The sequence below is a fragment of the Podarcis bocagei genome, assembly GCF_964188305.1.
Source record: "Podarcis bocagei genome assembly, chromosome: 6".
Lineage (NCBI taxonomy): Eukaryota > Metazoa > Chordata > Lepidosauria > Squamata > Lacertidae > Podarcis > Podarcis bocagei.
The window spans coordinates 3,163,025-3,177,232 of record NC_138130.1 but is presented as its reverse complement, the minus strand read 5'-3'; the positions used below and the strand labels follow the sequence as shown (position 1 = coordinate 3,177,232).

Genomic DNA, 14,208 nt, shown 5'->3' with positions numbered 1-14,208 from the left:
TTCCCAGCCCCTATGTACCCACAAGCCACTCCTTTTCTCAGCTTCCACACAGTGGGGGCTGGTCCATTAGGGTGAATGGGGCACTGCCCCACAAATCTCACCAGCCACCCCACCTGCCTGCCTTCTTTCTTACAGTGAGTCCAGGGGGGGGGGCATGTGTGACGGTTGGCTTCCTCCTCCTCTGTCCCAGTGCTGCCCTTTGGGCACTCCACAGGGAAGAGAAGGAGTTGGCCCCCCTGACAGCTCCTCTACCAGTCCCAAGGGGCACCAGCTGCCACCATCCTCCCATGCCTTTTACCAGGCTTCTGGTGGATCAGAAGGACAGGGAAGGAGAGGTGTTTGTGTTCCACTGCCCCTCTCCAATGTCAAGCCATGACAAGGGAAAGAGAAAGGACTCCCCTTTACCTTCTGGGATGCCTGGTATAGTGGTGCTTCATAGCAGTGTGCCAAGATCTCAGCAGTCTCTGGATTCTATTCTCAGATGATGTTTCCTATGCTGATTAGTGGTCATGGTTGCAAGAACAAGATCCAAATTCCATCTCTATGGGATCAGCTGGCACAGAATCAGGGAATTATTTTGGAGCTGCTAAGAGTCCTGAAGTACAAAAGTAGAGCAACTTGTAGTTGCTGTAACAAGAGTGGATGAGTAAGAGCTAAAGAATACACATACCAAGTAAAATTCTTTATTAAGAATTACATTTTAAATGGGGAGGTGGGGGCTGAGGCCGCAACAGATTCACAGGAGCCTTCTGGTCCCGCCCCCCCCCCACCCCCACCCCCCCCCCGCTGCCTTGTCTCCAAATCTTGGAGAGCTTTGCATGTAGCACAGCAAAGAGCACAGAGAACGGGGGTGGGGGTGGGGGCGGGGGGCGGCTTCCCCAATGGAGTTTAAGATTGTTTGGAAAAGAGCTGGCTGGGAGCAGACTTAGTGGGAAGTGGGAGGCACAGATCAACAGTTCTGGCAGTTGCGTTACTGGGGCCAGTCTTGCTGTAGATTTCTCCATGTTGACCTGCAGCTCAAAGCTCCAACCCCATCTAGGAGATTTAAATACTTTAAACCCTTTAAGCCCTTGGTGGCTACATGATGCCTGACCTAATATCTAAATTCCGCACACCTGTTTCAGAAGTCACTGTCTGCATGGTGTGGGAAATGCTAGGTCACCTGTCAGGGCAGTGGACAGGGGCAGCCCCATTCATTATTGGTGCAGCTGCGCCCCTTCTGGCAGGCCCCCAGCCTTCAGCGAGTGCACAAGTGGTTCCTCCCATATCCCGTCAATACTGATCATTTGAGGACAGTGAGTCAAAACCATAAAGCAAACCAAAAACCCTGGAAAGTCCCAAAGGGTTTAACCTTTTAGGATGTGCCAATGAGCCAGGAGGAATAATTGTACAAATGAATAAAAAAATCTTCTGGTATGGATTTCCCCTGCAGTCCCTCATTCCTGGGCTATGGGGATGGGACAGGGCACGGGGAGACTTAGGCCTATTCCCAACTCAGCTCAGCTTGCAACCTAGCAGCCCTGCAAAAGTTGCACTGGGAGGGTAGTACACATCAAATTCCATTTTGTTTCTCCTCTGTCTGGTTCCAGTTGGCTTGGCTGGCAGCAGCCCTGTTCCTGAATAAAGTTTAATTTTTTTTTTAATTAAGTTTCCTTTTACCAAATTAAACATATCAAACCAATTAATCCAAATTATAACAATACACACCATATAATCCAATTATTTCCCAATTGTAATTTTTTTGTGGGGGGTACCCATGCTTCTTGATGTTCCTGAATAAAGTTTTAATTAGGTTACACTGGGATAATTTACTCCCGGGTATATTTTTCTTTCCATTCTGAAGGAAATCAGCCCTGAGTGCTCACTGGAAGGACAGATCCTGAAGCTGAGGTTCCAATACTTTAGCCACCTCCTGAGAAGAGAAGACTCCCTGGAAAAGACCCTGATGTTGGGAAAGATGGAGGGCACAAGGAGAAGGGGACGACAGAGGACGAGATGGTTGGATAGTGTTCTCGAAGCTACCAACATGAGTTTGACCAAACTGCGGGAGGCAGTGGAAGACAGAAGTGCCTGGCGCGCTCTGGTCCAGGGGGTACCAACCCAACCCAATTAGGTCCAACCCAATGTTTTTTTGCTTTTAAAATGGAAACCAGAAGCTGCCCAAAACTTACCAGCAATAGCCCAACAACCTATAATATGTGTTTTTAAAACTGAGCTTATCATACATGATTTTCAGTGCTGTTTATTTGCCTTGAAGTTGTCCTACCACCTCAGGAATGCACTCTTGAATACCCTCCTCCCTCCAACAACAAAACATCACCTTCACTTGTGAATGGCTCATCTGATATGTTCTGGACTGAACCATACCTGACATGATCTGTCAAAACATGGTAGACAAACAAGTAAGATTGTACCAGCAATTGGTCTCCGATTACGATAGTGGGAATTCCATCTATGGGTTTGCTGCTACCGAAATGAGTTCGGGAAAAGGACAGAAGCCACACTCTGCTGTCAGAGGAGACAACAAGTTGTAAATTGCAAAAATATTATTGGCTGGGTTCTTTGTCCCCCACCTGCAAAAGCCACCACATTTTTATTTCTAAGCACAAGGTGAAGGAACATAACTGGTAGCGCGGGGGGGGGGGGTAAGATAATAAGCAAAACAACTGTTCCATGGCCCAATCACAAGTGAGGCTGTCATTGGATCATAACCTGGATCGTTTTCTCTTTGTTTGTTTGAAAAAAAGAGAATAGATAAAACATGCATTTGAAAGGGGCATTGTGGATATCTGCATTTTTGAGCATGAACAAAGCAACCAATTATGGTGTTGGGAGCAGGAGAAAAAAACACATGAGGATATGTGCAGAAATAATAATGATGATAGAAATGTTTGGGAAAGAAGGCAAAAAGGATGAAGGAGTAATGGGGTGAAGTCTCTTGATATGCTACTGGAAACATACAGGATATCCACGGTGTGAATATGATGCATCAGTCTGAAATAGACACTCTCTTGCTTCAAATACCGAAAGGCAAGGAGGATCTTTGGAAGAAATGCAAGTATACCTCTGCTGTGTCCCCCCCCCCCACCTCCTGGTACAATGATTATTTTCCTATGGAAATGTTTTCAACCTTAACCAAAGTGCTAAAAACAACAACAACAAAATCACCAAACCAAACTCTTAATAGAAAAAAGAAAGAAGAATTAAAAAATAATATAATGATAAAACTTAAGGAAGGTAACTGTTCTAAAGGGACATATTATATATTTGTGCATGTGAGAGGTAGAAGTTTTCAACAAATAGTTAAAAAAATTAAATAGTTTTCAAGTTTGTGATGTTCCACTACGGAATGTTTCTAAATTTACTACTTGTATATGCCTGAATGTATATATGTGTGTGTTTAAGCAGGCACTGGAAAACAACAGATATATAAATAACCGTGGATTTTTGTGTCCATACAGTTCATTCATCTTCTCAAAAGCAGTGGCTAATGTATAGCAAAGTGGCTTCTTCTGCTGCTTGCTGGCATTTCATCCATCTTTTCTTTCATTTACAAGCCACTAATTCTTGGCACATGCTACTATTAGTAAGTATCTGGTATTGAGCTTTACTTATTTGTAGCACTTAAATGATATATTGCACTTCATTTAGCATATAAATGATACACTAATTAGAAAACAGATTTCACAAGGTGGAATACTCCCTTTAAAATGCCTGTTCTTTCTTTCTCTACCATATGCAGATCAGGGTATGACTCTGAATATGGCTGCTCTGTGTTAGATCTCTACATTCCAGATTAGAATTTGAGGAAACAAAGCAGAGTTTTAGATACATGGTACCTTTAGACACTGGATTCCTCCCCTCTGTTAGCTCTATCTATAGCATCTAGGTTCAGACAGCTTGTTATCAGAAAGGGGAAGAAATCCCATCCTTGAGCTTCAAGCGGGCATCAGGATCACATGAATTTTCTCTCAGCCAAATGTTATAAAATATTTAAGCACAATTGATATCTTTCCCTACAGAATGCCTTCAAACAGGATTTGCCATCTGATCTCACTGAACTTACAACCACTTTCGTTCTCTATCCATGAAAAATATGCATCACTTTACATTATGTGGCTTTACTTAATTCATTTAGATTTTAATCTCATCTGAATTTGAGGGACTGGAATAGACACAATACTTCAAAAAACCAGGCCAATGTTATATAAGAGAAGAAAATATTCACTGTGATGTGAAATGCCACAGACTTCCACTTTGTGCTCCCCTGGGCCACAGAGAGATAGCTAAACAAGAAAATCTTATAGCATTCACCTAAAATGATTGCCTAGACGTGATCGCTCCTACACTCACTCTCTGGCCATGGGGAGTCCAGGGCTGGATCTACACTAATCTATAAAAATGCTGTAAAAAATATGTAATATAGCTCTCAATGCAATTTCTCATTGCCGATGGATTGCTGCTCTACACCAGTGTTTTTCAACCACTGTTCCGCGGCACACTAGTGTGCCACGAGATGTTGCCTGGTGTGCCGTGGGAAAAATTGAAAAGTTCGAAAGATTTTTTTTTTAAAAAAAAAAAGTCAAATTTTCGCCCACTAGGCGGGCGCCGGACTGTGTCCACCCTATTTCCCATCCGTCCTGGGTGGGGATCAGATCGGATGGGATCGGATGAGAGGGGACAGGCGGTCCGCTCTCATCCGATTCCCCATAGAGAGCAGCGGGGCTCTGACATCTCCCTCTCCGCACACAGTGGTGGTGTGCCTCGTGATTTTTTTCATGAAACAAGTGTGCCTTTGCCCCCAAAAGGTTGAAAAACACTGCTCTACACCACCCTCTGGTGTCACATTTTTATAATGCATTTTTAATGTTATAACTGACCAGTGTAGATTCTACCCAGGAGGCTCCTTGGTTTCCAGAGAAGCTCTGGTTAGTGAAGTAAGCTGACCATGGTGTCCTTCTGGAACTGCTCAGATGGAGGCCACAGATAATGGTGCCTCCATTGCAACCTGCAAGTCCATATCCAAAAGGTGGTGCTATTAATGTTCCTTTACTAATTTAGACTCTGTGTCATGGACTGGCTGGATACAGAGGAGTGGTGGGAGGCACCTGCTGGGGAGCCCTCAAGGGAAGAAGGATCAGAGCTGTTTTGATGTCTTTGAATAAAGACTTAACTTCACTGAGCCCTTCCTCCCAAAGGAGCCCAGGAGTCACTGGGTGACCTTGGGACAGTCAGTGCCTCTCAGCCTTCCCTACCTCACAGGGTTGTTGTGGGGAATAACTAGGGAGAGGGACAACCATGTACATCACTTTGAGCTCTGGGCAGAAAATGTGGGATATTAATGTCATTATTATTACTACTACTTTTATATAAAGAAAAGTTAGATAAAAGTCATATCATATAAATCTGAAAAAGTTTGGGTGTCTCACTAATTTTGACTCTTTATGTTCCATGAAAATCCAACATTTTGCTAAGATTGCTTGAGGGAACATAGAAAAAACTTAGTGATAAAAAGAAAAGAAAAAGAAAATTAGAGGTGCTCAGATGGCCAATGCACACTGGTCCCTGCCCCAAATACATTCCTGACATGCATTTATGTTCACACACTTGATATCCCACACTTTGGCCTCATTTCTACATGGTTTACCTTGCTTGATCTCTCAGCACCTTTTTCCTGTACTTGATTGATGGCTGGCACCGGATTTTGTGAACCGACACTTGAATTAATTTTGTTTGTGGGACACTTTGCACCATCATGCTTGCAACCGTCACACTTGCGATAAGCTACTGTTTTCTACAACAAACACTTAGTGTGCAACACCTTTCCCTAAAGAGGAAGCGTGCATGTGCCAAGGATTCCTGGGCAATAAAGGCTCTTGTGTGCAGATCCACTATTGGGACTTGGCTGGGGCTGTTGTTTGCCGCTATGCCTGAATCCAGGCACAGAGAGTATGGAGATGGAAGACATGGGAAGCCAGAGCTGGAAATACAGTAAGTGCTGCTCATTATGAAGAACCTTAGAAGGAGCCAGCGGAGACTTGTCATTAGGGCAAAAGGCTGCAGCACCCTCCCACCCCAAACTCCCTCTTCCCCCTTCATCCCAGCATACAAGTTGTTGCTATTGTGGTTATGTTATATCTATTTATACCCCACCCTTTCCCCTGAAAGGACTCGGGGCAGTTTACAGTTAAAATAGGTACAACTATTTTCTCCCTCCAGTCTATTAAATAATATAAATAATTACAATAAAAACAGCACAACATTTAAAAGTCAGTTCCCAAAAGCCTGTTGGAACAAAAAAGTATTTACCTGCCAGCAGAAGGACAAGGGGGAGCCAGACTGACTTCTCTAAGGAGGGAGCTCCAGACTAGAAGCAGCCACCAAGAAGGCCCTCTCCTGCGTTCATGCGGTCATTGGAACTGCTAAGGAACCAGCAATAATCAAGTGGCTACTGCCAATCAATTGATAATTAATGAATTGCCAATTAATTATCAATTGCCCACTGATTATCAAAATATAGAAATCAATAACTGATTGCCAATGGCCAATGAATTCATCATGAATTGCAAATTAATCATAGCAACCTATCAATCAGCAGTTGATTGATAGGGCTATAATTCAACAAATGAGTTAAAATTAAAACTCCCACAGCTAATGAATTAATCGGGAGAGGGGTGTTTATGAAACGATATCAAAATGGATTGTGTGATGAAGTAATAGGGGGTGCCAATCAAATGTGTAATGAATTAATCGGGGTGCTAATCAAATGTGCAATGAGGGTGACAAATAATCAATTGTGTTAAAATTAATTATACAACGGGTTACTGGAATGGAGGATGTATTGAGAAAACAATTGATTAAAATTTTATTGCCCAATAAGGGGGGGAACCCCCCCCCCCATCACCTGAAAGTGGCCCATTCAACATGTCTGGAAAGGCATATTCTGGCAAGCTGCGCAAAGGCCTGGCTCACAGACACTGCAGGCAGCATCATATTTGGGAAATACTGTGGAAAACCACAATGACTGTTTGCTCTGATTCAGCAGTAAAGATTAGGTTTTCTTGGGGAAAGCAGAGGAGCAATAAATAAATAATCAGCACTCAGACATGGACCAGGAAAGCGTGGACCTGTTCCTCAAAAGTGCAAGGCAAAAGGTAAGTGTGGATGGATGTTTATATTACAGCAAAGGTAAAGTTTAATATAACCATTACTAGCATTAACATTTCATTAATTTAACATTAAGGATCTGGGTATAGAGGAGCAATGTAGCACATAAAAATCTCTGTGTTTGCTACAAACAGTACATTTCTGAGCACAATTCAAAGTCCTGGGGCTGACTTTAAAGCCCTAAACCAGGGGTCAGCAAACATTTCAGCAGGGGGCAGTCCACTGTCCCTCAGACCTTATGGGGGGCTGGACTATATTTTGAAGGGAGGAAAATGAACAAATTTCTGTGCCCCACAAATAACCCAGAGATGAATTTTAAATAAAAGCACACATTCTACTCTTGTAAAGGCATGCTGATTCCCAGACCGTCCGTGGGCCAGACTGAGAAGGCAATTGGACCGCATCTGGCCCCTGGGTCTTAGGTTGCCTACCCATGCCCTAAATGGCTTCAGTCCTGTATACCTGAAGGAGCATCTCCACTCCCACCATTCAGCCCAGACACTGAGATCCAGCGCCGAGGGCCTTCTGGCGGTTCCCTCACTGCGAGAAGCCAAGTTACAGGGAACCAGGCAAAGGGCCTTTTCGGTAGTGGCACCTTAACCCTGTGGAAAGCCCTCCCATCAGATGACTAGGAGATAAACGACTATCTGACTTTTAGAAGATATCTGAAGGCAACCAAAAGTAGGGAAAGTATTAAGCAACAAACCAGAAGAAGAATTTGAGGGAAGTTGTAGTGGGGAGGGGGTATTTGGGTTTGGGTTTATATCTGAGATGATGATATTGTGATAAAGATAAAAATGTAAAAATCAATAAAAACTATTTTTTATTTTAAAAAAGAAGATATCTGAAGGCAGCCCTGTTTATGGAAGATTTTTAAATGTTTAATGCTTTATTATGTTTTTACATATATATGTTGGAAGCCGCCCAGAGTGGCTGGGGCAAGCCAGTCAGATGGGCAGGGTACAAACAATTTATTTATTTATTATTGTTATTGCTATTATTTTATTGGAAGATAGCATGGGCAAAGGTATAAAAATGCAGAGGGCAAAACTAATCCCTGTATATGGCATTTATTGACCTGACTAAGGCCTTCGACACTGTAAATCGTAATGCCCTGTGGACGGCCCTTCTAAAAATTGGCTGCCCAGATAAATTAGTGAACATCATTTGGCTGCTCCATGATAATATGACAGCAACAATCACAGATAACAATGGCTCTCAAAATGAACCATTCACAGTGGGATCAGGTGTTAAACAGGGTTGTGGTATTGCCCCAACTCTATTTATTATTTTCATTGCCATGATCCTACACTTTGTCGAAGGGAAACTCCCCACTGGAGTAGAAATCATATATCGAACAGATGGAAAGCTGTTCAATCTGAGCAGGCTGAAAGCAAAGAGTAAGGTTACCGTAACTTCCGCCATAGAGCTTCAGTATGCTGATGACAACATAGTGTGCGCACGCTCAGAGGATGCCCTCCAAAGCATCCTAAATATCTTTGCAGAAGCTTATGAAAAGCTTGGCCTATCACTCAACATCGAAAAAACCAAAGTGCTGCACCAACAAGCAGAAAACAACCCCTCTGCAATGCCACAAATCCAACTCAATGGTGTAATGTTGGAAAATGTCAATCACTTCTCCTACCTGGGCAGTTATCTTTCCACAAGGGCCAACATTGATGCCAAAATCCAGCATCTCTTGGGCTCTGTGAGTGCAGCTTTCTCCCGATTGAGGTGCAGAGTGTCTGAGGACCGGCACATTCATAGGGAAACCAAAATGCTTGTTTACAAAGCTATTATACAGTGGAACCTCGACTTACGTACGGCTCTACTTACGTACGATTCCAGTTACAACCTGCAGTAGGTGCTTTGACTTATGAACTTTCCTTTAGATATGAACAGAGGCCTTGCCAGCAGCCCGGAGCTTGCCCGGCTGGCTGTGGGGCAGTGCTGGGGCCTCCACCACCAGGGAGAAGCCTCCGGTTTGCTGGAGCTCACCCCACTGGCTGCAGAGCAGCGCTGAGGCCTCTGCTGCCGAGGAGAGGACCCCCATCCCACCCCCAAAGCTGTGGAAGAGGTGCCACCTGCAAGAGGCACAGCAGGGCGCACTGCAGCCCCGAACCCCACCGAGGAACCAGCCTGAGGAAGTCCAGAGAAGAACCTGGCCTGGCAAGAAAAAAAAGTGACCCTGGCCGAAGTGAATCAGCTCTTTATTGCCCCACCCCCAGCTTGTAGCCAAGTAAACCCACCCACCCTCAATGCATCTACAATACTGTCTTATTTATTTTATAGTAACAGTACATTGTTTGTTGCCTTCATTTTATGGATCTATGGTCTCGTTAAGACAATAAAATCCATATTAAATTGCTGTTTTAGGGGGTGTTTTTCAACGTCTAGGACGGATCAATTTACTTTTCCATTACTTTCTATAGTACATTTCTAGTTATGACCAGACCTCCGGAACGGATTATGGTTGTAAGTAGAGAACAGCCTTTACCAAAGTTGTCATGGGTTTTGAAGATGCTCGAACTCAGGACAAAAGGGAGAAACACGCTAAGAGGCAGGCATTCTTGGCAATCCCTCACTGTGATCAACCCCTGCCTGAAAACCTATGTCCCCCACTGTGGAAGGATGTTTGGATCCTGAATTGGCCTCTACTGTCACTTATGGACTCACTGTTAAACCCAGGGGAATTGTGATTGGGATGATATGCTATCAGTTGGTGAAGAAAATTAAAACACCAAATATTTATGGAAAGAGAGTTTTCCTTTTCCATCTGTCTTGCAAAACTGAGTTCAGTGCTCTTGCCCTTTTGTAGTTTTCCAATAACTGGTGAGTGACAGAAAAGTTGTTAATTATGTGAAAATTATTGTTTTTAGCTAAATAGTAATGAAGATTCTTTTGAATGAGTGAAAGTTGTTAGTCCTGACATGAGATGCAATACATTCCCATGCATATTGATGACCACCTATTTTTCACACCATTTATTTGCACTTGAACAAAAGATTTAACCTTACCAAGAAGTCATATGACAAAATACTTATGCAAAGTTCTTTTTAAAAATTGTACAAAAATAATAGGCAGTCTTATTAAGCAGGTGCTGTCAAAGTTTCTATGACCTTTGTTTTCTAACAAAGCAAAATCCAGAGTGAAATTATATGACTGGAATAGAAAGGTTGCAATTAAAATCTAGTATCATTTTGTATTAGAAAGAAAACAACAATTTCACTCCTATAGAATTTTACAGTTTTATACAATTATAATGAATGTGGATAGGGCAATTAAAGTTTTTTTTAAAAAAAATCAGTGTTTTGAGTAGGTTGAAATTAGTTTGTAAATTCTTTGTGAATGGCAAGAACAGGTAACGGGTTTATAAAGGCATTTGTATGCCAAGCACAAAGGCACCCAGGACCTGTTCCATGCCCATTCTGTGCCAACACACTCTAAATTCCATGTCAAGTCAACCCAAACGGCTTCCAAGGAAAAATGAAAGAGTGCTCAGAAAGAGGATGCAAAGGCAATTTGCTCAGTTGCCATGCTCCCACATAGAGTCACCCAGTGCAGAATGAGACTTGAGAGAGATCCTTCCATATGCAGCCACAGACACTGACACTGAATGCACGCTGGGGCAACGGGGGGGGGGGGCAGGGGGCAGCAACAGGTTCCGTCTCAATAAACCCAAACGTTTACAAACTATGGCCGCATCTGCACTATACATTTTAAGCAGCATCATATCACTTTAAAGAGCCACGACTTCTTCCTAAGAATAGTGGGAACTAAGGGTGCTGAGAGCTTTTAGGAGGACTCTATTCCCCTCACCGAGCTACAATACAATTCCCAGAGTTCCAGCTGAAGAGGCAGTGCTTTTCTCCCAGAAAAAAAGGTGCCAGTACTTTAATTTTGTTTTACTTCTGCCCAGGGCTCTTTTTTCAGGAGGAACTCAGTTATGGCATCTCTCAGATGGGCCCCATTGCTATCATAAGAGTTCCAGCACCTATTTTTCTAGAAAAATAGCACTGCTTCTGCTCTCTGGCTAAAGATATCAGATTTTTTCTCATTTAATTTTTTCATAATCCTCTTGTGCTTACTGTTCTCACTGTAACTTTTTCTGTAACCTTCTTTCTCCTTCTTCTCCATTCCCCTCTTCAGTGTTTTGCGCACTGCATTTCTTTGCAAAACAAACTCAATTTGTCTGCCAATTTCTCATGTCTTTTTGCAACTCTTTGTCATGATCCAACAATCATTTCCTCTTTTTAAATGTCCTTTCTTCTGCTTCTCTTGGTGATCTTTTATTATCTATTCCTTCATCACTTTTTCAACTGAGACATTAGCTATGGAATATAAAGCTTCTTTTTCTTAGCAACGACGTCGTTATCATTATTACACTACTTCTACTACGATTTCACCACCACTTTTGGATTTTTAGGGCACAGTATTTTCCCCCTTAATGTCTTAATTGTGTTGAAGGACCTCCTTCAGAGGAGAAGAAAGATGTTTGAGGAATGGTCACATCCAACTCCCTCAACTGCCACCAAAGGGACTTCTGGGTGCCCATCTTGCTCTGACGGTAAATCCTTCTTCCACCCCCTTCATTGATGCTTCTTGTTGCACTAATCTTATGTGAGGTCCACTTGAAAAGTGGTATATAAACACTGTAAATAAATAATCCATTTTTATCCTTTTCAAACTGGTTTTTGATGTTAATGTGGGAGGAAAAATAGAATCCCTGGGACTCACATGTTTGGGATAAATAACCAAAGAATTGGCTGGGTGCCCGGATTCAGAAGGCAGGGCTAAACTCTCCTGCAGGAGATGGCTCCTGGGAACAGAGTTTAAATTTGCTGAATTCAAGCAGCAGTATAACATGGGAATATAAGCTGTTAAACGCTTTTCGCATCCTGTTTAGTTGTATTCGGCACTCCTCTCTTTCTGCCTCTCTTGCAATGAACAGAATGCACAGAGGTAACTAAGTTTAAGATGTTCTACTTGCAAAATGTTCAAAAGGTCAGATTCATGCATTTATCTTAGCAGCAGCAAGGAGAATCAGGCAGAATACGCTTGGATAGAAAGTAGGTCACATCAACCCCATGCTCTAAGCTTGGCGCTAACTTAGGCATGTCTGTCTTGGTCAATCACATGACACAGGAAGAGAAGGCTTCACTTCCTCTCTCATTAGAAAAAAGGGGCATGGCCTGAGTCTAGGAACACAGCTCTATGATGTTTACCCCTCCATTCACTAGCTAGCATTCCGGCATAGTGATGTTTAACTGCAATATCCCACAGTTAAGATACTACAGAGTCAGGTCAAGGCTCTCACAAAGCCATGTGCCCCTCCAGGCTTCTGTCCTTTTATGTTTTGTACAGCTCTATGTTCTCCTATATATCTAGGTTTCTCAATGCTTTGCAAAAAGTGAGACTGTTCAAAATGTTGCCTATAGAGCATGGAAGAGCTCTGAATTTTTTATTTTGCTTCACTGAAGTACAACAACAGGGATATATTACTATCCAAAAGAAGTCAAAGGCTTCATTAGTATTATTTTTAAAAGAATCATATGTTGCTTTCCTTTTTAAAAAGCCAAACCAAAGCCAGAGCTTGACAGCCGCCTTGTGTAGTAAGGCAAATCAGAGGACTCAAACAAATACTGGAAACTAAGACTGGTGTGAAACTGTAAATTTAATAAAAATATACAAGCAAAAATGCACTCCACTCAGCCATCTCTGAAGTATTTTCAGATGGGAAAGATCCAGAGAACAACCACCGCTCTCTGCTTCCTCGTAAGACCTTATGGAGAAAAGTGAATTCCTTTTACTTCACACACAGAAGCCCTTGGGTCTATTTGTCGGCCATTCAGAAGACCAAGTCCTCTCTGGGGACACTCCTGTGCCTGCAAACGTCATCCACTTAGGCCAAAAGGGGGTGGGGTATAGTCATCTGTAGGTCCCCCATTACAGTGAAGGCAAAACACGGCTTCATTTTATTAAAAAAAGCTTAAAATTTATAGCACAGATTGAAGTGGGGAGAGTGACAAAGAAACAGACGGATTTTTTAAAAAACACGTAGAGAGATACAAGGTGGATTGTGTGCCTGTGCATTGTCTGTCAATCAGTGCTGTCCTCTTCTCATCTGCCTGATATTCTGTCAGAACATGGGGCCATCTAGCTCACCATTCCCTGTGCTGACAGTGGCACTCCAGCCTTTGAGTTAGGAATCTCGGCTCTACTCAGAGAAGCCAGGAATGGTGCTTGCGACCTCCTGCATGCAAACTATGAACTTTGTCTATCAAGACCGTATGTCCACAGTCTTTGGGATGTTGCTCTCATTGTGGAAGCGAAAAGACAGGGGTTCTTCAGAAAGAGCCAATAAGATACAGAGCAATTAGCCAGGGGTTAGCCCCACAGCTTCCCTCATCCTAGCTCATCAGCCATGCTAGCTGGGGCTAATGGTAGCTGGAGCCCAATACCAGCTCCACCTCAACTATCCCTTTGTTAGCCCATCAAAGTTCTACATTTTTAAGACCTACATTTCTTTATTCGCTGACATATTTTCATCACTTTCCTACTTTTTAAAGTGGCTTTAGAAACCAGAAAGGTACAATGTGGTTTCCCCCCAAATTTCAGAATCCAGTACAGGTTGTGACAATTTTAGGTATGTCCAGTTGACTTGCAATTAGCGACGTGTGGGAGGGGAGTGGTGTGGGGCGCACATATAGATGCTCCACTGATGTGCTTGGGGACCAGGAACAGACCCCTCAAACAACATGGTCACTGCCTGTATGTTGTCAGTAGTAGCTCCATCAATAGTTATAGAAGAAAGAATAATCACCGTAGCTGATGCAGTTTCCATAAAACCCACTTTAGAGTCAGCTGAAAACTGCAATTCTGAGGAGAGAAGCCAAAATTCTCCTTATTGGTTGACAGGATAATGACATTGCTCCTGTGCTCCTCCTATTTAACCTGGCAGCCCGAGTATTTGGGCTTCTCAAACATTTGTAAATCCACAAGGAAGAGGTAAAGCCAAGTCCAAAAGCGAAAAGAAAAACA

General features: G+C 42.9%; 1 long non-coding RNA gene across 1 annotated transcript; it reads right to left on the bottom strand.

Annotated features, from left to right (window-relative positions):
• Positions 1-485: 485 nt before the first annotated feature.
• On the bottom strand, positions 486-7,336 carry LOC308589531. Its single transcript, XR_014009360.1, has 3 exons — positions 6,905-7,336; positions 6,310-6,422; positions 486-627 (listed from the first exon to the last, which is right to left on the bottom strand). It is a non-coding gene; the product is annotated as an uncharacterized lncRNA (long non-coding RNA).
• Positions 7,337-14,208: the final 6,872 nt, after the last annotated feature.